Source organism: Staurois parvus, unplaced genomic scaffold (assembly GCF_062004578.1).
Source record: "Staurois parvus isolate SC_StPar_1 unplaced genomic scaffold, SC_StPar_1.0 ptg000140l, whole genome shotgun sequence".
NCBI classification, from domain to species: Eukaryota; Metazoa; Chordata; class Amphibia; order Anura; family Ranidae; genus Staurois; species Staurois parvus.
In genome coordinates, this window is record NW_028317936.1 from 1,813,117 (window position 1) to 1,833,357 (window position 20,241).

The 20,241-nt window shown below is 44.3% G+C and overlaps 1 long non-coding RNA gene across 1 annotated transcript in view; it reads right to left on the minus strand.

Moving 5' to 3' along the window:
- LOC149465217 (uncharacterized) overlaps positions 1 to 20,241 on the minus strand; it is a 242,689-nt gene that overhangs the window by 112,667 nt on the left and 109,781 nt on the right. The window contains exon 7 of the long non-coding RNA XR_016312236.1: positions 14,181 to 14,293. This is a non-coding gene — a long non-coding RNA (uncharacterized LOC149465217). The remainder of the gene's footprint in view (positions 1 to 14,180; positions 14,294 to 20,241) is intronic.

Below are 20,241 nucleotides of genomic sequence, written 5' to 3' on the forward strand. Positions count from 1 at the left end.
AGTCCAGAATGACACCAAGTACTCTGGCCTGCGGGGCGGGTTTGGGGGGGTTGTGCTAGGAGAGGGGATTAGTGGGGGGATTGTGCTAAAAGGGGGGATTGGGGGGGGGGGGTTTGCTAAAAGGGGGGATGCTAATTATAAAGCAAGGAATTTGTTTCCCTTTTGGGGCTGCTTCAGAAGGGGTTTTCGCCTTCCTCTGTATAACATTGTGGATTGTATATCCAGGGAGTAATCCGATCGCCTTAAGGGGTCAGGAAGGAATTTTTCCCCACTGGGGCCAAGCTTTAGAAGGTTTTTCTTTTTTTTTTTTTACCTTCATTTGGTTATATGTGGGTCGGCAATGACATCACTCGATACTTAAAATTTTTAGTGTTTCTATCAAAGTTAGTGCCCATCTAGGCATTTACAAAAAAAAAAAAAAATCACTCTTGTCTGTTTTTGACCTATACGGCTGTAAACCTATTTTTTAATCTTTTTATTATATCTGTCCGTAATGGGACTCAAATGGTTTTTAACTTGACTTACATTTACAGCAATTTTGGAAAAAAAGCAAAGTTGCACTTACCACTATAGTTGTCTTCATAATTATTAGAAGACAACACCCCCTCCTAACACAAACCCCCCCAATCCCCCCTTCGAGCGAAGATCCCCCTGCTAATCCCTCCCTCCTAGCAATACCCCCCCCCCAATCTCCCTTTCTACCACAAATTTCCCCCTCCTAGGGCAAATCCTCCCACTAATCCTTTTTCCTTGTATAACCCCCCCATCCCCGCTTTTAGCACAAACCCCCCCAATCCCCTCTTCGGGCACAGATCCCCCTGCTAATTCCTCCCTCCTAGCACAAACCCCACCCCCATCCCTCTTTCTACCACAATTTCCCCCCTCCTAGCACAAATATCCCCACTAATCCCTTCTGCTAGCACAACCCCCCCAATCCCTGCTTTTAGCACAAATCCCCCCACTAATCCCCCCTCTTAGCACAAACCCCCCCAATCCCCCCTTCGAGCGTAGATCCCTCTGCTAATCCCTCCCTCCTAGCATAAACCCTCCCCCCATCCCCCTTTCTACCAAAAATGTATATGGTCAAGGTACAGTTTTGAGGTTAAATCCCTGTCCATGAAAGACCCATGTTTAATCTGAACATGACCTGTCCTTAAATGTTTAAAGACTGAAGCTCAAGCTACATATGGTCCCTCCAAGTACCCCTTCAATTACCCCTTAATTTAGTCCTTATATTAGTGCTTAAATCAATCCACGTGCCCCAGCGGAGTCCAAGTAATGCCAGACTAAGCTGCATAGAGGACCTTGACTTCTGTCTAAGTGGAAACTAAGCCCTGCCTGTTATGGTGCTAAAACTCACCCCTTGATAATGAGCCGTCCTGTGCCAGAACTTTAGTGGCAGTGGAGGCTCTAGTATTGGATAGTTGAATGACAGGGGGTGGGTTTAATGGTAAACCTAAGTTGTGATCTGGCCAGAGAGGGATAACTTTGATGCAGTTGGCCAACTTAACATGTGTTGCAATGTATGTGAACTAAAAATCCCTGTTTTTATGCATAGTTTGCTAGAAAGGGGAATAGTAGCAGTTTTGGGGAGGTATTTAGAATTTTGGGTGCTAACGTGGCACACCCCTTTAGCACCAACCAACCAGGTTATAGATATGTATAAGCTATTGGGATTTGAGCACAGGTATATCTTATTCCTATTGCATAGTGAAGGTCATTGACCAGACTCGAACCTGTAGCTCTTTTACAACTTTTGCCCATTTCCCCGTAGTGCCACTATATCCATTGAAGAATGCTATAAGCAAGTAACGTAAGTATTTTGTAGAGTAGGGACTGGCCAGAGAGGGAATACTTTGACGCAGTTGGCCGGCTTAAACATGTATTGCAATGTATGTGATCTAAAAAGTGGAAACGAACCCCTGCCCATTATGGTGCTAAAACCCACCCCTTAATGAGCCGTCCTGTGCCAGAACTTTAGTGGCAGTGGAGGCTCTAGTAGTGGATAGTTGAATGACGGGGTGGTTTTAATGGTAAACCTAAGTTCAAATTGGGATAGGAGCTGGTCAGAGAGTGATAACTTTGATGCAGTTGGCCAACTTAAACATGTGTTGCAATGTATGTGAACTAAAAATCCCTTTTTTTATGCAGTTTGCTAGAAAGGGGAATAGTAGCAGTTTTGGGGAGGTATTTTGAATTTTTGGTGCTAACGTGGCACACCTCTTTAGCACCAACCAACCAGGTTATAGATATTTATAAACTATTGGGATTTGAGCACAGGTATATCTTATTCCTATTGCATAGTGCAGGTCATTGACCAGACTCGACCCTATAGCTCTTTTACAACTTGTGCCCATTTCCCTGTAGTGCCACTATATCCATTGAAGAATGCTATAAGCAAGTACTGTAAGTATTTTGATTTTGTAGGGACTGGCCAGAGAGGGATTACTTTGACGCAGTTGGCCGGCTCAAACATGTATTGCAATGTATGTGATCTAAAAATCTGTTTTTATGCAAAGTTTGCTAGAGTGTATAGCAATGTGGAGAGGGTTCATTCAAAAATGTTTTTGTATTTTAACTGCAGTCTGTAAAAACTGAGATGGGAAGGCAGCATGAATATTTTTCAAGAATATTGATTATCTTCAAAGCCCTGCTGTAAGGAGCGCAATATCCTATTTTATTGCTACCAATGGAGTCACTGCAAGTTATAACGATGTGAATTATAGATCCAAAAAGTAATCTGATGGCCTTACGGGTCAAAAGGATTTTTTTTCCTATTGGGTCTATACTTCAGGTGTTTTCGCCTTCCTCTGGTTGACAAGACGGACTGTAGATCCAAGGGGTGGTCAAGTTGCCTTAGGGGGCCAGGAAGGAATTTTCTGCAGCTATGCTCCAGAAGGGTCTTTTGCCTTCCATTGGATAGGTGTGGGTCAATATTGACTTGACATCGTGTATGTAATTGTTAGTATTACTAATAAAGCTAGTGCCTGTCTAGGCGTTTACTTGTGTATTTTTTTAATTTTACTTAATTTTAGATTAGGTACCTGTTCCTTTAGCTGCGATCACCCACACAGAAAATTGCGCTGGATGTGTGCGGGTGCCATTAATCCTAATGGCATGCTGCACACACTGGAAATCGCTCCCGCACTGGGAACTGCACTGCACTTGCAGTTCCCATGCGGACTGCGGTTCCAAAAATGGAGCTGGAACCTTTTCCCTGCATTTTAGGAGGCACTGCAGCCCATTCAAATGAATAGACTGCTGTGCCTGTACCAAACGTGGTTCGCAGAGCCACATTAGTGTGAACCTAGCCTTACGGTAACAGTTTGGGGGAAAACTAATGTCATCTGTGTGATCTGAGGCTAGTTGCATTTTTTTTAAATACTAATTGTATATGGTCCAGATAAAGCCATGTCTCTATTCATGAAGAATCTAATTTTGTCCGCCTGCACAGACAAATTTTAGTTAAGGGAATTGGAAACCTTCCCTGAGCTCTGGCTCATACTCCAAGGACAAAAGGCCTTTGTAGGGGACTACATGACTACTATGCAACAGAGATGTCTGAGTTACCCAATACAGTGGTTCAGTGGGGGTCCATCAGAGGCTGACTACCCAACCGGCCCAAGCACAGCCCAGTCATGGGTTTTCCCGATGCATAGTGCAGACCCAGCACCACTACCGGCAAGCGGACACTCCTTCTCCTGACCACCACCAGTCCCCTGCTCGAGCCAGTGTCCCTACTTCTTGTTTTCCAGGCCACTGTAATGATGAACTTGTATCTAGCACCCCCTGGCAGCAGTTGATAAGCCAGTTCCTGGGTTGGGGATTTGTGTAGACAACTTTTAGCTAGGGGGATTGGAAACTTTCCCTGAGCTCTGGCTCACACTCCAAGGCTTAAAGGAGGAGGGGAATGGTTCCGGGTGTGCCGGCAAAACGAGCTTCCTTCTCTCCTAAATCTGCTGACAATCAAATCATTGGGCGGCTTGGTTCCCAACGGAATGCAAAATTGATTTATTCATGATCTAATATTATTTTAATTGATTTCCAATTAAGGATTTTTTAATTTTATTTAACAATTATGTATTATTTTATTAACGTTTAAATAAATATTTTTTTAAACAATCAATTAATTATGTATTATTATTTAAGTAATTATCAATTAAATCTGTATTTTTTTTATATAAACAATTAATGATGTAATATTTAAAAAAAAAACATATTGGTCAATTAATAAAATAAGAATTAATTGTGTATTATCAGTTTATTAACAATGAATTATTATTTATTAACATTTATTTATTTTTAATTAACAATTACACACACAGGAATGACTGGAAAAAACCCCAAAACTAGCAAGTTTCTAGAGGAGTTTTTTAGCTGTAAAAATGTGGCAAAACATGGTAAATTGCCACAAACTGGTGTTTTTGGACTTTTTTGACCAAAAAAAAGGGTTTTTTTTTGTGAAAAAAAACAAAACGCTAAAACGTGAAAAACTTCCATTTATAACGTGACTACACAGCTAACGTTACCGGCATTATTAATACGCCCCGTGTGCATGGAGCCTAAAGCTCCGCCTGGTTTCAGCCTGCAGGGGAAAAAGTGACAGTTGTCTTTACATCCAGAGGTTTGAATTTAACTGTTTATTGGCTGGAGATCATACTTATAATTAGAAGGGAACAGTGTGCTGCTTGAGCTGATAGATGTCTGTACATGCAGTATATACTATATGTATATAAATATATGGGTGTATATATATATTTATAATACAGGATTTCTATAGCGCCAACAGTTTGCTCAGCACTTTACAATATTAAGGGAGACAATACAGCAAAGGTACAGTTCAATACAAGTGGGTTAGGAGGGCCCTAACCTGCTTACAATCTATATACACACACTCACATATATATATTTATTTCAGGTACTTATATAACGCCGTCAACTTACAAAGCGCTTTTAGATATATATTGTACATTCACATCAGTCTCCGCCCCCAAAGAATGTACAATCTAAGGGCCCTAACTCACATTCATACATACACATACTAGGGACAATTTAGAAAGGAGCCAATTAACCTACCAACATGTCTTTGGAGTGTGTGTGGGGGGGACGGCAGCAAAAATACAGCATAACTGCACATTTTGCCCCCCCCCCCCCCCCCCAACTACAAGTCTAAACAAAGCTTTAACTTGCAAACCTAAGACTAAAACTCCCCCCCCCCCATTAGATAGCAGCCTGGGGGTGTGTATATATTTGAACATATATACACACATTGGGGGAGATTTACTAACACCGGTGCACACAAAATCTGGTGCAGCCGTACATGGTGACCAATCAGCTTCTGTGTTTTAGCCCGGGTTCACACTGAATCCGACATTGAAATCATGCGACTTCACTTGAATTCTCACAATTTCAGAGCCACACGTCAGTGCGATTTCAGGGGAGTCTTGGCTGACATCTGTGGGACTTCATGTACAGATGCCTATGCAAGTCGCACCTGAAATCGCAAAAAAAGTGCAGGAACCTTTTTTGTTTTCAAATCGGCACTGCAAAGTCGGAGTCACACTGATTTGAACGGCTCCACGGCCGACAATAGGGTGCGACTGTCAAATCGCATGACAAGTCGCACCGGAGTGAACCGCTTACTGTCAGCTCAACTGAAAAAGCTGCGGTTAGAAGCTGATTGGCTCCCATGCAGAGCTGCACCTGATTCTCAGTGCTCCAGTTGTAGTAAATCTCCCCCTTTGTATATGTATATATGTGTATTTTATTTTATTACAGGTACTTATATAGCGCCATCAATTTACACAGCACTTTACATATATATTGTACATTCACATCAGTCCCTGACCCTCAAGGGGTGTACAATCTAAGGTCCCTAACTCACATTCATACATACACATACTAGGGACAATTTAGACAGGAGCCAATAACCTAACAGCATGTCTTTGGAGTGTGGGAGGAAACCGGAGTACCCGGAGGAAACCCAGACAGGTACAGGGAGAACATGCAAACCCTAGACTGGTGGTACTGTGGTGTGTATATATATATATATATATATATTCCTCGCTCTTAGGATAGATTTCGGAGACATTCATTCAGATCACACTTCAGAGGCTACTGACAGGCGATGAGGAAGCGACATAACGCCTTCTCACCGCCTGTTATAACCCCATTTTTGCCATTACAAATATTGCATTGCATTGGTTGCAGGCCGTTCGCGGTGCTTCCCCATTTGATTATCTATGCAGTGTTGGGTGGGCTGGCCGATCACTACATGTTGGGCGATCTTAGCCTTGGGAGCGAAGCAAAGCACGTATACACCTCGTTCAGCTGCCTGTAACAGCTGAAGGGGGGCAGTTGGTGGGCGACAGGCGGGCAGCAAAAACACAGCTCAACTACAAGTCTAAACAAAGCTTTATCTTGCAAACCTAAGACTAACCCCCCCCCCATTAGATAGCAGCCTGGGGGTGTGTATATATTTATACATATATACACACATTGGGGGAGATTTACTAACACCGGTGCACACAAAGTCTGGTGCAGCCGTACATGGTGACCAATCAGCTTCCATGTTTTAGCCCGGGTTCACACTGAATCCAACTCTGAAATCATGCGACTTCACTTGAATTCTCACAATTTCAGAGCCACACGTCAGTGCGATTTCAGGGGAGTCTTGGCTGACATCTGTGGGACTTATACAGCCAGGACCCCCAATATTATATACAGCCAGGACCCCAAATATTATATACAGCCAGGACCCCCAATATTATATACAGCCAGGACCCCCAATATTATATACAGCCAGGACCCCCAATATTATATACAGCCAGGACCCCCAATATTATATACAGCCAGGACAACCAATATTATATACAGCCAGGACCCCCAATATTATATACAGCCATGACCCCTAATACTATATACAGCCAGGACCCCAAATATATACAGCCAGGATCCCCAATACTATATACAGCCAGGACCCCAAATATATACAGCCAGGACCCCCAATACTATATACAGCCAGGACCCCAAATATATACAGCCAGGATCCCCAATACTATATACAACCAGGACCTCAAATATTATATACAGCCAGGACCCCCAATACTATATACAGCCAGGACACCCAATATTATATACAGTGAGGACCCCCAATATTATATACAATGAGGACCCCAATACTATATGCAGCCAGGACCCCCAATATTATATACAATGAGGACCCAAATACTATATGCAGCCAGGACCCCCAATATTATATACAATGAGAACCCCCAATACTAGATACAGCCAGGACCCTCCAATACTATATACAGCCAGGACCCCAAATATTATATACAGCCAGGACCCCCAATACTATATACAGCCAGGACCCCAAATATATACAGCCAGGACCCCCAATACTATATACAGCCAGGACCAGAAATATTATATACAGCGAGGACCCCCAATACTATATACAGCCAGGACACCCAATATTATATACAGCCAGGACCCCCAATACTATATACAGCCAGGACCCCCCAATACTATATACAGCCAGGACCCCAAATATTATATACAGCCAGGACACCCAAAACTATATACAGCCAGGATCCCCAAAACTATATACAGCCAGGACCCCCAATATTATATACGAGGACCCCCAATATTATATACAATGAGGACCCCAATACTATATGCAGCCAGGACCCCCAATATTATATACAATGAGGACCCCAATACTATATACAGCCAGGACCCCCAATACTATATACAGCCAGGACCCTCCAATACTATATACAGCCAGGACCCCCAATACTATATACAGCCAGGACCCCAATACTATATACAGCCAGGACACCCAATACTATATACAGCCAGGACCCCCAATATTATATACAGCGAGGACCCCCCAATACTATATACAGCCAGGACCCCCCAATGCTATATACAGCCAGGACCCCCCAATGCTATATACAGCCAGGACCCCCAATACTATATACAGCCAGGACCCCAAATATATACAGCCAGGACCCCCAATACTATATACAGCCAGGACCCTAAATTTTATATACAGCCAGGACCCCCAATACTATATACAGCCAGGACCCCAAAACTATATACAGACAGGATCCCCAATATTATATACAATGAGGACCCCCAATACTATATGCAGCCAGGACCACCAATATTATATATAATGACGACCCCGAATACTATAAATAGCCAGGACCCCCAATACTATATACAGTGAGGACCCCCAATATTATATACAGCCAACACCCTCCAATATTAGGTACAGCCAGGACCCCACAATTTTATATACAAACAGGACCCCCCAATATTAGGTACAACCAGGACCCCCCAATATTACATACCCCACCTTCACTCTGTCTCTCATGTAAACAGCAAGCCGTTTCCTTCCTGTCTCCATGCCCACGGTTCTATCAGGAAGTTGCTCGGCGGCCATCTTGGTTAGGGGCAACGTCCCTAAAACTACTACTAATAACCCCGAGTTTCCGGCAGGGGAATGGTTCCGGGTGTGTCGGTAAAACGAGCTTCCTTCTCCTAAATCTGCTGACAATCAAATCATCGCACGGCTTGGTTCCCAATGGAATGCACAATTGACTTATTCATGATCTAATGTTATTTTATTGATTTACAATTAATTATGTCTTTTTTTTTCATTTTTATTTAACAATTATGTATTATTAACATTTAAAAATATATTTTTAAACACTCAATTAATTATGTATTATTATTTCATTAATTATCAATTCTGTATTTTTTAAAATATAAACAATGAATGATATAATATTTTATTAATTGACAAATGTCTTTTTTAAAAAATAAGAATTGTTTATTATCAGTTTATTAACAATTAATTATTATTTATTAACATTGATTTCTTTTAATTAACAACTATTTATATACACCCCCCCCCCCCCAATGGGCATGGTTGTCGCTATAGCAACCTGGAAGCCTGGTCATGTGACTGATGACATCACAGTGCCCATCAGCTCTGAACTGCCAGATCACATTGGGAGGGAGAGGAGTGTGCATCTAGTTTGTTGTTTGGGAGCCACAATGAGACTTTACCTGTTTTTCGCGTACATTTTTTTGGCCGTATTCATCGGATCGGCCAGTAAGGACAACGCATGGGTAGACGGTAAGATTATCATATACTTCTATTAGCAGGGATCAGATATATTCCATTACATGGGTGCAACAATGGGCCACACTGACAGTTCACAACACGGGGCGTTTTTACAGCGGATGTTTTTTGGCTTTTGACAGTTTTTTCTACAGCCGGTAACCCCCCAGCATGTTATCCTATGTGTCTGTTCACACATAGACTGGAATGGCTGGAAAAAACCCAGAACTAGCGGGTGTCTAGAGGAGTTTTTTAGCTGTAAAAATGTGGCAAAACACGGTAAATTGCCAGAAATCGGTGTTCTTGGACTTTTTTTTGACCCAAAAAAAAATTATTATTTTTTTGGTAAAAAAAAACAAAATGCTAAAACGTGAAAAACCGCTGGAAAACTCCTGTTTTTAACGTGACTACACAGCTAACGTTACCGGCATTATTAAAACGCCCCGTGTGCATGGAGCCTAAAGCTCCGCCTGGTTTCAGCCTGCAGGGGAAAAGTGACAGTTGTCTTTACATCCAGAGGTTTGAATTTAACTGTTTAATGGCTGGAGATCATACTTATAATTAGAAGGGAGCAGTGTGCTGCTTGAGCTGATAGATGTCTGTACATGCAGTATATACTATATGTATATAAATATATGGGTGTATATATAATTATAATACAGGATTTCTATAGCGCCAACAGTTTGCTCAGCACTTTACAATATTAAGGGAGACAATACAGCAAAGGTACAGTTCAATACAAGTGGGTTAGGAGGGCCCTAACCTGCTTACAATCTATATATACACTCACATATATATATTTATTTCAGGTACTTATATAGCGCCGTCAACTTACAAAGTGCTTTTAGATATATATTGTACATTCACATCAGTCCCTAACCCTCAAGGGGTGTACAATCTAAGGGCCCTAACTCACATTCATACATACACATACTAGGGACAATTTAGACTGGAGACAATTCACCTACCAGCATGTCTTTGGAGTGTGTGTGTGGGGGGGGGGGGGCAGCAAAAATACAGCATAACTGCACATTTTTGCCCCCCCCCCCCCAACTACAAGTCTAAACAAAGCTTTAACTTGCAAACCTAAGACTAAAACTCCCCCCCCCCCATTAGATAGCAGCCTGGGGGTGTGTATATATTAATACATATATACACACATTGGGGGAGATTTACTAACACCGGTGCACACAAAGTCTGGTGCAGCCGTACATGGTGACCAATCAGCTTCCATGTTTTAGCCCGGGTTCACACTGAATCTGACTTTGAAATCATGCGACTTCACTTGAATTCTCACAATTTCAGAGCCACACGTCAGTGCGATTTCAGGGGAGTCTTGGCTGACATCTGTGGGACTTCATGTACAGATGCCTATGCAAGTCGCACCTGAAATCGCACGTTGCCGTAGCAACCCGGAAGCCTGGTCATGTGACTGATGACATCACAGTGCCCATCAGTTACATGACCTAGCTCTCTGAACTGACAGATCACATTGGGAGGGAGAGGAGTGTGCATCTAGTTTGTTGTTTGGGAGCCACAATGAGACTTTACCTGTTTTTCGCGTACATTTTTTTGGCCGTATTCATCGGATCGGCCAGTAAGGACAACGCATGGGTAGACGGTAAGATTATCATATATTTCTATTAGCAGGGATCAGATATATTCCATTACATGGGTGCAACAATGGGCACACTGACAGTTCACAACACTAAAGCTCCGCCTGCTTTCAGCCTGGGGGGGGGGGGGGGTGACAGTTGTCTTACATCCAGAGGTTTGAATTTAAACTGCTTAATGGCTGGAGATCATACTTATAATTAGGGAGCAGTGTGCTGCTTGAGCTGATAGATGTCTGTACATGCAGTATATACTATATGTATATAAATATATGTGTGTATGTATGTATGTACATGTATGTATGTATGTATGTATGTGTGTGTGTGTATATATATATGAGTGTGTGTGCTGTTTCAGCTGATATAAATCTGTCTGTGCATGTATATAAATATATGTGAGTATGTATGTGTATGTAGTATATACTATGTTTATAAATATATATATATACACACACACAGACTTCTATCAGCTCAAACAGCTATATATATAATATAAAGTCTGTATGTGTATATATATGTAGGTGTATATATATATATATTTAATACACACAGGCACACATCAATTAATAAAATATCATTATTTGTTTATAAAAAATAATACAGAATTAATTGATAATTAATGAAATAATAATACATAATTAACTGAGAATTTAAAAAAAAGACATAATTAATTGTTAAATCAATAAAATAATATTAGTTTGTCAAATCAATTGTGCATTCCATTGGGAACCAAGCCGCACGATGATTTGATTGTCAGCAGATTTAGGAGAAGCTCGTTTTGCCGGCACACCCGGAACCATTCACCTTCCGTAATCCTGGGGTTATTAGTAGTAGTTTTGGGCATGGTGCCCCTAACCAAGATGGCCACCGAGCAACTTCTTGATAGAATTGGGAGCCTAAGATTGGCCGGTGACATGGAGACAGGAAGGAAACTGCTTTCTGTATACATAGAGTATGGGAGAGGGTGAGGGTGGGGCGGTGTAAAATTGTGGGGGTTCTGGCTGTACCTAATATTGGGGGGTCCTGTATGTCTGTAATAGGGATTCCTAGCTGTATATAGTATTGGGGGGTCTTAGCTGTATTTACTATTGGGGAGCCCTGGTTTTATATAATATTGGGGGTCCTGGCTGTATATAGTATTGGGGGGTCCTGACTGTATATAGTATTGGGGAGCCCTGGTTTTATATAATATTGGGGGTCCTGGCTGTATATAGTATTGGGGGGTCCTGACTGTATATAGTATTGGGGAGCCCTGGTTTTATATAATATTGGGGGTCCTTGCTGTATATAGTATTGGGGGTCCTGGCTGTATATAGTATTTAAGGGTCTGGGCTGTATATTGTACTGGGGGTCCTGGCTTTATATTGTACTGGGGATCCTGGCTGTATATAGTATTGGGGGGTCCTTGCTGTATATAGTATTGGGGGGTCCTTGCTGTATATAATATTGGGGGGTCCTGGCTGTATATAGTATTGGGGGGTCCTTGCTGTATATAGTATTGGAGGTCCTGGCTGTATATAGTATTTAAGGGTCTGGGCTGTATATTGTACTGGGGGTCCTGGCTGTATATAGTATTGGGGGTCCTGGCTTTATATTGTACTGGGGATCCTGGCTGTATATAGTATTGGGGGGTCCTTGCTGTATATAGTATTGGGGGGTCCTTGCTGTATATAATATTGGGGGGTCCTGGCTGTATATAGTATTGGGGGGTCCTGGTTGCATATAGTATTGGGGAGTCCTGGCTGTATATAATATTTGGGGTCTTTGCTGTATATAGTATTTGGGTATCTTAGCTGTATATATCTCCCTGTTACAGGAAGTGAACAAATAATTGATCTGCTGGCAGGATCAACAGACAAAAAAAACTATGATATGGGGGGGGTCAGAAAAACAAAGACTGCAGTGTGAATGTTAGGGTCGGGTTGTATTTTGTACAGTATAAAGAAGAATTTCAAATTCAAACAAAGCCTTAACTTGCAAACCTAAGACTAACCCCCCCCCACTAGGTAGAATCCTGGGGGTGTCTTGGCTGACATTTGTGCGACTTCATGTACAGATGCCTATGCAAGTCGCTCCTGAAATCGCAAAAAAAAGGTGCAGGAACCTTTTTTTTAAAATCGGTGCAGCACTGCAAAGTCGGACAACGGTTCCACGGCCGACAATACGGTGTGACTGTCAAATCGCATGACAAGTCGCTCCAGATGAACCGGGACTTATTGTCAGAGCTTAATTGAACAAGCTGTGGTTAGAAGGTGGGGTGTCATGCAGTGGGGGAGGGGGTGTTAGAGGGGATAAAGTCTTAATTTTAGTGTTAAGTTCTTCTTTAAACTGTAAAAAATACATCCCGACCATAACATTCACACTGCAGTCTTTGTTTTTCTGACCCCCCCCCCCCATATCATAGTTTTATTATCTGTTGATCCTGCCAGCAGATCAAATATTTTTTCACTTCCTGTAACAGTAGCCCCCCCTCCATGACATGTTTTTCTTGCCATGCATGTTACTGTGTGATACAATGGATTTTAAAAAAAATGAGGGGTGCTGTTTAAATTCTTCCATTCAGATATATATATACACACATACACTTTTTTGCGGGGGGCCGGGTTAAAAATGTTAAAATGTAGATAATAAGTCCCATGTGTTGTAACCATTTACTTATTCCTTTATGTTTACAGACTTTTATGGCGATTTATTACAACGAGAGGAGGCGGATAATGCTCCGTCTGACACGTCGAATAAGGCGCAGTCAGGCGGGAAGAATAACGCTCAGTCGGGCGCGACAAATAATGGCCAATCCGGCCAGACGACCATTAAACAACCAGAATCCACGACAAAGCCAGCTGGTAAGTAAATTGTTGTCACCTTCAAGAAAACTGAAGGAAGGCTCATGGCTCAAGACTTTCTGAAGGCTCCAACGTGCAGTGAGATCCTTCCAAAGCAAACAGTCAGATGTCAATATTACTCCGCCTTCTTTGGATGGCTGATGCTGATTGGTTCCTTTTTGGCTTTCTATTCAAATTTAGAAGTATATCATATGCTTGACCTATAAATAATCTTTTTTTTTTTTTCTCTTCCTTTAGAAATGTCAACCAAATACATGATGGCGTTGGTCATCTTGGGGACCCTCAGCGGCTTGTTGTTACTGCTGATACCCTGCTGCTGTTTTATAATCCGGACTTGGTACGTATCCATCATTAATTACAGAAATTACTAACCTAGAATCATAAGGGGGGGTCTGTTTTATAAAAGTTTTCATATGACTTGCACATATTTTTCCATTTGGATATTGGGTGACAGTTGGGTGACAGTTGGGTGTAAACAATTAAAAAATAGACCCCAAAGTGAAGGTAAATCCCCAAATCTATTTTTCGGCACTCTGTCTCACTCTATACAGTATCGATTTTTTGGGAATATTTTGCAAAGTGTCTTACCTGGAGACCCTGCCAGTAGATTCATTAGTCCTGCAATGGGTCAAGCTGTCCAGAAGTCTCAGTCTCAGCTACAAAATGGTCAGGGCAGCTCTCAATCAACCAACAGGGGGCACCTGAAAAATGTCAGTCAGGAAAATACCATGTTTTGAACACTAGACGGAGCTGACGATCATAGGAAATTGACATATTAAGCAAAACATGGTCAGAATTCATGATAACTAGGTGAATGCTTGTGACGTTCATTCACTGAATTTTTATAAATATATCTTGTAATTAGCAGCAGACTTTTTTCCTTCATTTTTCATTTGGCGACCCAGCCAATAATACACCTTCTGTGTTAGGGTGACTACGTGTACTCCTCCACTGTATCTATGGAGGAACAGCCTTGTCACCCTAAAACGGGACAACTAGACACTTCCCCTTCTGTTCATCTCCATAACACAGGGAAGGCATTCTGTAGTCCACAGGGAGATTCGGGAACAATGTAACTGATAAGAAGAGTTCAGTACTGGAAGCTATAAGCTCACAAGATTTCTGACAGGATCAGTACGTATATTTATGCATTCACTGAACAGATATAAAAAATAAAACCCCTCCAAGGGTGTTCTTAAGAGACCAAAATGGTGCAAATATAAGAAGAACATGGTTAGGGGTTACATGCACTTTAAGAAAAACATGATGTTCTCCATGTAATATAATGTTAGCACTTACCCAATGATGGAGTTTTTTCTAACAATTTATTTTTTCTTTTTTTTTTACAGTCATGCGCAGAACGCAACATTGGATCGGATTTTACTAACAGTGGTGACAAAAGGACAGCACCTTAATGTAGGTCCTGCCGAGCTGATGGAAGTTGTTGTCACCGACCCTTGTCCTCCAAGGGTACAGGCAAAAGGGTACCCCGCTGCTGCTCAGGAACAGTGGGACCCCGCTGCTGCTCAGGAACAGTGGGACCCCGCTGCTGCTCAGGAACAGTGGGACCCTGCTGCTGCTCAGGAACAGTGGGACCCTGCTGCTGCTCAGGAACAGTGGGACCCTGCTGCTGCTCAGGAACAGTGGGACCCTGCTGCTGCTCAGGCCAGTTCAGGTATAAAGAGTTTTTTCTCCAACTTGCTGCCTTCACTAATACCAGCAAGAAGGAGATCCAAGGAAAGCCCAGACCCGGAGAATCCAGAGGAAGAAGACCAGGAACCTGCTGCAAAGAGTAAAACTGGACAACGTGGAAAATACAAGACAGGAGGAAAGAGAAGTGGAAGAGACAAGGAGGACCCATCAGGTTCCATCAAGACCCCACATGCAGATGAAGATCACCCACGTGATGACACAAGGCCTAAAGTCCCTGGGAAGCCTCCAGTCCCATCAGGATCTGCACAGCCTTCAGTCCCACCAGGTTCTAAAGTGCCACCAAGGCCTTCAGTCCCTCCGGGATCTAAAGTGCCACCAAGGCCTTCAGTCCCACCGGGATCCAAGATGCCCCCAAGGCCTCTAGCCCCGCCGGGATCCAAGATGCCCCCAAGGCCTCTAGCCCCGCCGGGATCCAAGATGCCCCCAAGGCCTCTAGCCCCGCCGGGATCCAAGATGCCCCCAAGGCCTCTAGCCCCGCCGGGATCCAAGATGCCCCCAAGGCCTCTAGCCCCGCCGGGATCCAAGATGCCCCCAAGGCCTCTAGCCCCTCCGGGATCCAAGATGCCCCCAAGGCCTCTAGCCCCACCGGGATCCAAGATGCCACAAAGGCCTTTAGTCCTACCTGGATCCAAGCTACCACAAAGGCCTCTAGTACTACCGGGATCTAAAATGCCAGCAAAGCTTTCAGTCCCACCAAGGCCCAATTTGCTGCTAAAGCCTCCAAAATCGGCTATGAAGATGCCTAAGCTGGCCAAGGTTAAACCCCCGAAGCCAAGCAAGCCTACAAAAATGAAGAAGATGAAGAGGAGAAAGTAAAAAGGGCTGTTGGGGTATTGTCACAGGCTGATGACCCTAGGCTCCTTTTTTTCCTCTATATGCCTTCGAATCGATGCTGTATACAGGCATGTATATACGCCTTGTACTAATGGAAACCTTAAAGTAGAGCTTAAGGTAAAAGATAAAAAATGGGCAGACAGACCTACCTACCTGTCTGCCCCTGTATAGTGAGCCGTGCAGGCGCAGCTCACTGTACAAATTTGGCAGCGCCGAATTTGACAGCGCTCCTACGCATGCGTGGGAGTGCCATCATCCTCACCCAGCCAATGACGAAGACAGCCGCCTGAAGGTGTCAGCGGTCAGCATATTGCTGAATCGGAGGTAAGTATAGTTCTGCTTTAAATGGTTATTGTGCGCGCACAAAAAGTGGAGTGGGAAGGAACAAGAAAGTGGAAAGAAGGAGCACAATATCATATTTTATCAATACCATCGGAGTCTTTGCAAGATATAACAATGCGGATTGTAGATCCAGAAAGTAATTGGATTGCCTTGGTTGCACTCTCCAGTTTCTTCGAAGAGCCAAACCCTTCATTTTTTAAATTATTTTTTACAATTTGTACAGTTTATAGAATTGTATTTATTTTTTGCATAATGTTATTGTTGGGGGGGGGTGCTTTAGTGAATTATCAGGGGTCTACACAGTCCCCTGATGTCTCACCTGTCTGACCCCTGATGTCTCAGGGTTGAAGAGGTTTAAGCAGGTGGTTCGGAGGTGATACAATTCCTCCTTACTATCTGTCTAGTGCTAAAAAAAACCTTCATTTTTTAAAATTCTTTTTTCATAAGAGGCATGGCGAGTTTTTTGAAGTTGTATTGTTTTTGTCATAATTTTTCAGAAAATGAAAAAATTTAAAAAATTATTTTTACAATAATTTTTTACAATGTATTTTCTTAATACATACTGTCACCAGTGCAGTACAGCGTCATCATATAACTGGCATGGCGGTGATCAGGGACACTGACTGGTGACAGTATGGGGAAAAAAAATGTAATTTTTTTAAATATTTATAATTTTTTATTACATTTTTTTATTTTAAGATTTTTTTTCATATTTCACTTTGACCAATGTAGTACAATGTTACCATAGTAACATTGTACAACTTTGGGGAAGTGATCAGTATTTCTTTTTTTTTTACACAATTTGCTTATAGCAAAGAATTACTTTGCTATAAGCAAGCATTTACCTGAATGACATCGATTCATTCACGGCTTTTTTTTTTTTTGTGCTTAGCTGTGATTTGGCCACGGCTAATCACATGACACAGCTGGGCTGTGATTGGCCCAGCTTGTGCATGTGATTGCTGTGACCATTCACAGCTAGGTACACTAGTATACAATGGATGGCATGAATGAAGCCATCCATTGTATACAACTGTCATGTGACCTGCTGTGATTGGTCACAGCAGGTCACGTGGTACCGGCAACGGGGCCGGTACATAGATCTGTCAGATAGATCTGTACATAGATCTGTGTGCCCGGGAGGACGCCATATGGCATCCACCCGGAACGCTGAGGGATTTTGCCGGCCGCCAAACAGCCATTGGCCAGGGGGCAAAAGGTTAAGGAAGCAGGTTAAGCCGGGTATAGGGATATCCTCCCTCTGGATGGGTGGTGCGTCAGGCACTTCTGGGTGATTTATGGATCCAGTAACCAGAGGTCCCCTTTAAGGGATGAGTGGGTGAATCAAATCCCCCCACTAATCCCTTCTCCTTGCATAACCCCCCCCCATCCCTGCTTTTAGCACAAATCCCCCCTCCTAGCACAAACCCCTCCAATGCCCCCTTCGAGCACAGATCCCCCTGCTAATCCCTCCCTCCTAGCACAAACCCCACCCCATCCCCCTTTCTACCACAAATTCCCCCCCCTCCTAGCACATATACCCCCACTAATCCCTTCTACTAGCACCCCCCCCAATCCTCGCTTTTAGAACAAATCCCCCCTTCAAGCATATATTCCCCTGCTAATCCCTCCCTCCTAGCACAACCCCCCCCCAATCCCCCTTTCTACCACAACTCCCCCTGCTAATTTCCCCCTCCTAGCACATATCCCCCCACTCATCTCTTCTCCACTTCGGGCTGGACACCGGGCTGAGGCACTTCGGGCTGGACACCGGGCTGAGGCACTTCGGGCTGGACACCGGGCTGAGGCACTTCGGGCTGGACACCGGGCTGAGGCACTTCGGGCTGGACACCGGGCTGAGGCACTTCGGGCTGGACACCGGGCTGAGGCACTTCGGGCTGGACACCGGGCTGAGGCACTTCGGGCTGGACACCGGGCTGAGGCACTTCGGGCTGGACACCGGGCTGAGGCACTTCGGGCTGGACACCGGGCTGAGGCACTTCGGGCTGGACACCGGGCTGAGGCACTTCGGGCTGGACACCGGGCTGAGGCACTTCGGGCTGGACACCGGGCTGAGGCACTTCGGGCTGGACACCGGGCTGAGGCACTTCGGGCTGGACACCGGGCTGAGGCACTTCGGGCTGGACACCGGGCTGAGGCACTTCGGGCTGGACACCGGGCTGAGGCACTTCGGGCTGGACACCGGGCTGAGGCACTTCGGGCTGGACACCGGGCTGAGGCACTTCGGGCTGGACACCGGGCTGAGGCACTTCGGGCTGGACACCGGGCTGAGGCACTTCGGGCTGGACACCGGGCTGAGGCACTTCGGGCTGGACACCGGGCTGAGGCACTTCGGGATGGACACCGGGCTGAGGCACTTCGGGATGGACACCGGGCTGAGGCACTTCGGGATGGACACCGGTCTGAGGCACTTCGGGCTGGACACCGGTCTGAGGCACTTCGGGCTGGACACCGGACTGAGGCACTTCGGGCTGGACACCGGACTGAGGCACTTCGGGCTGGACACCGGTCTGAGGCACTTCGGGATGGACACCGGTCTGAGGCACTTCGGGATGGACACCGCTCTGAGGCACTTCGGGCTGGACACCGGACGGAGGCACTTCGGGCTGGACACCGGACGGAGGCACTTCGGGCTGGACACCGGATCACCAGGCGGAGCAGGGATTAGTGGGGGATTTGTGCTAGGAGGGGGAGGGGGATTTGGAAAGGGAGAGGATCTGTGCTGGGAAGGGTACTTTGGAAGGGGTTTTGCTAGGAGTAGGAATTTAGGGGAATTTGTCATACGAAGAGGATTGGAGAATGGGCATTTGGATAAGGGGGGGGATTTATGCTAGAAGGGGGGATTTTTGCTAGAAGAGGGGATTGGGGGGATTTGTGCTAAAAAAGGGGGATTTGGGGGGTTGTGGTAGGAGAGGGGATTAGTGGGGGGATTGTGCTAAAAGGGGGGATTGGGGGGGTTTGCTAAAAGGGGGGATGCTAATTATAAAGCAAGGAATTTGTTTCACTTTTGGGGCTGCTTCAGAAGGGTTTTTCGCCTTCCTCTGTATAACATTGTGGATTGTATATCCAGGGAGTAATCCGATCGCCTTAAGGGGTCAGGAAGGAATTTTTCCCCACTGGGGCCAAGCTTTAGAAGGTTTTTCTTTTTTTTTTTTTTTTACCTTCATTTGGTTATATGTGGGTCGGCAATGACATCACTCGATACTTTAAATTTTTAGTGTTTCTATCAAAGTTAGTGCCCATCTGGGCATTTACAAAAAAAAAAAAAAATCACTCTTGTGTGTTTTTGACCTATACGGCTGTAAACCTATTTTTTAATCTTTTTATTATATCTGTCCGTAATGGGACTCAAATGGTTTTTAACTTGACTTACATTTACAGCAATTTTGGAAAAAAAGCAAAGTTGCACTTACCCCTATAGTTGTCTTCATAATTATTAGAAGACAACAACCCCTCCTAACACAAACCCCCCCAATCCCCCCTTCGAGCGACGATCCCCCTGCTAATCCCTCCCTCCTAGCACAACCCCCCCCAATCTCCCCTTCTACCACAAATTTCCCCCTCCTAGCACAAATCCCACCACTAATCCTTTCTCCTTGCATAACCCCCCATCCCCGCTTTTAGCACAAACCCCCCCCAATCCCCCCTTCGAGCACAGATCCCCCTGCTACTCCCTCCCTCCTAGCACAAACCCCACCCCCATCCCTCTTTCTACCACAATTTCCCCCCTCCTAGCACA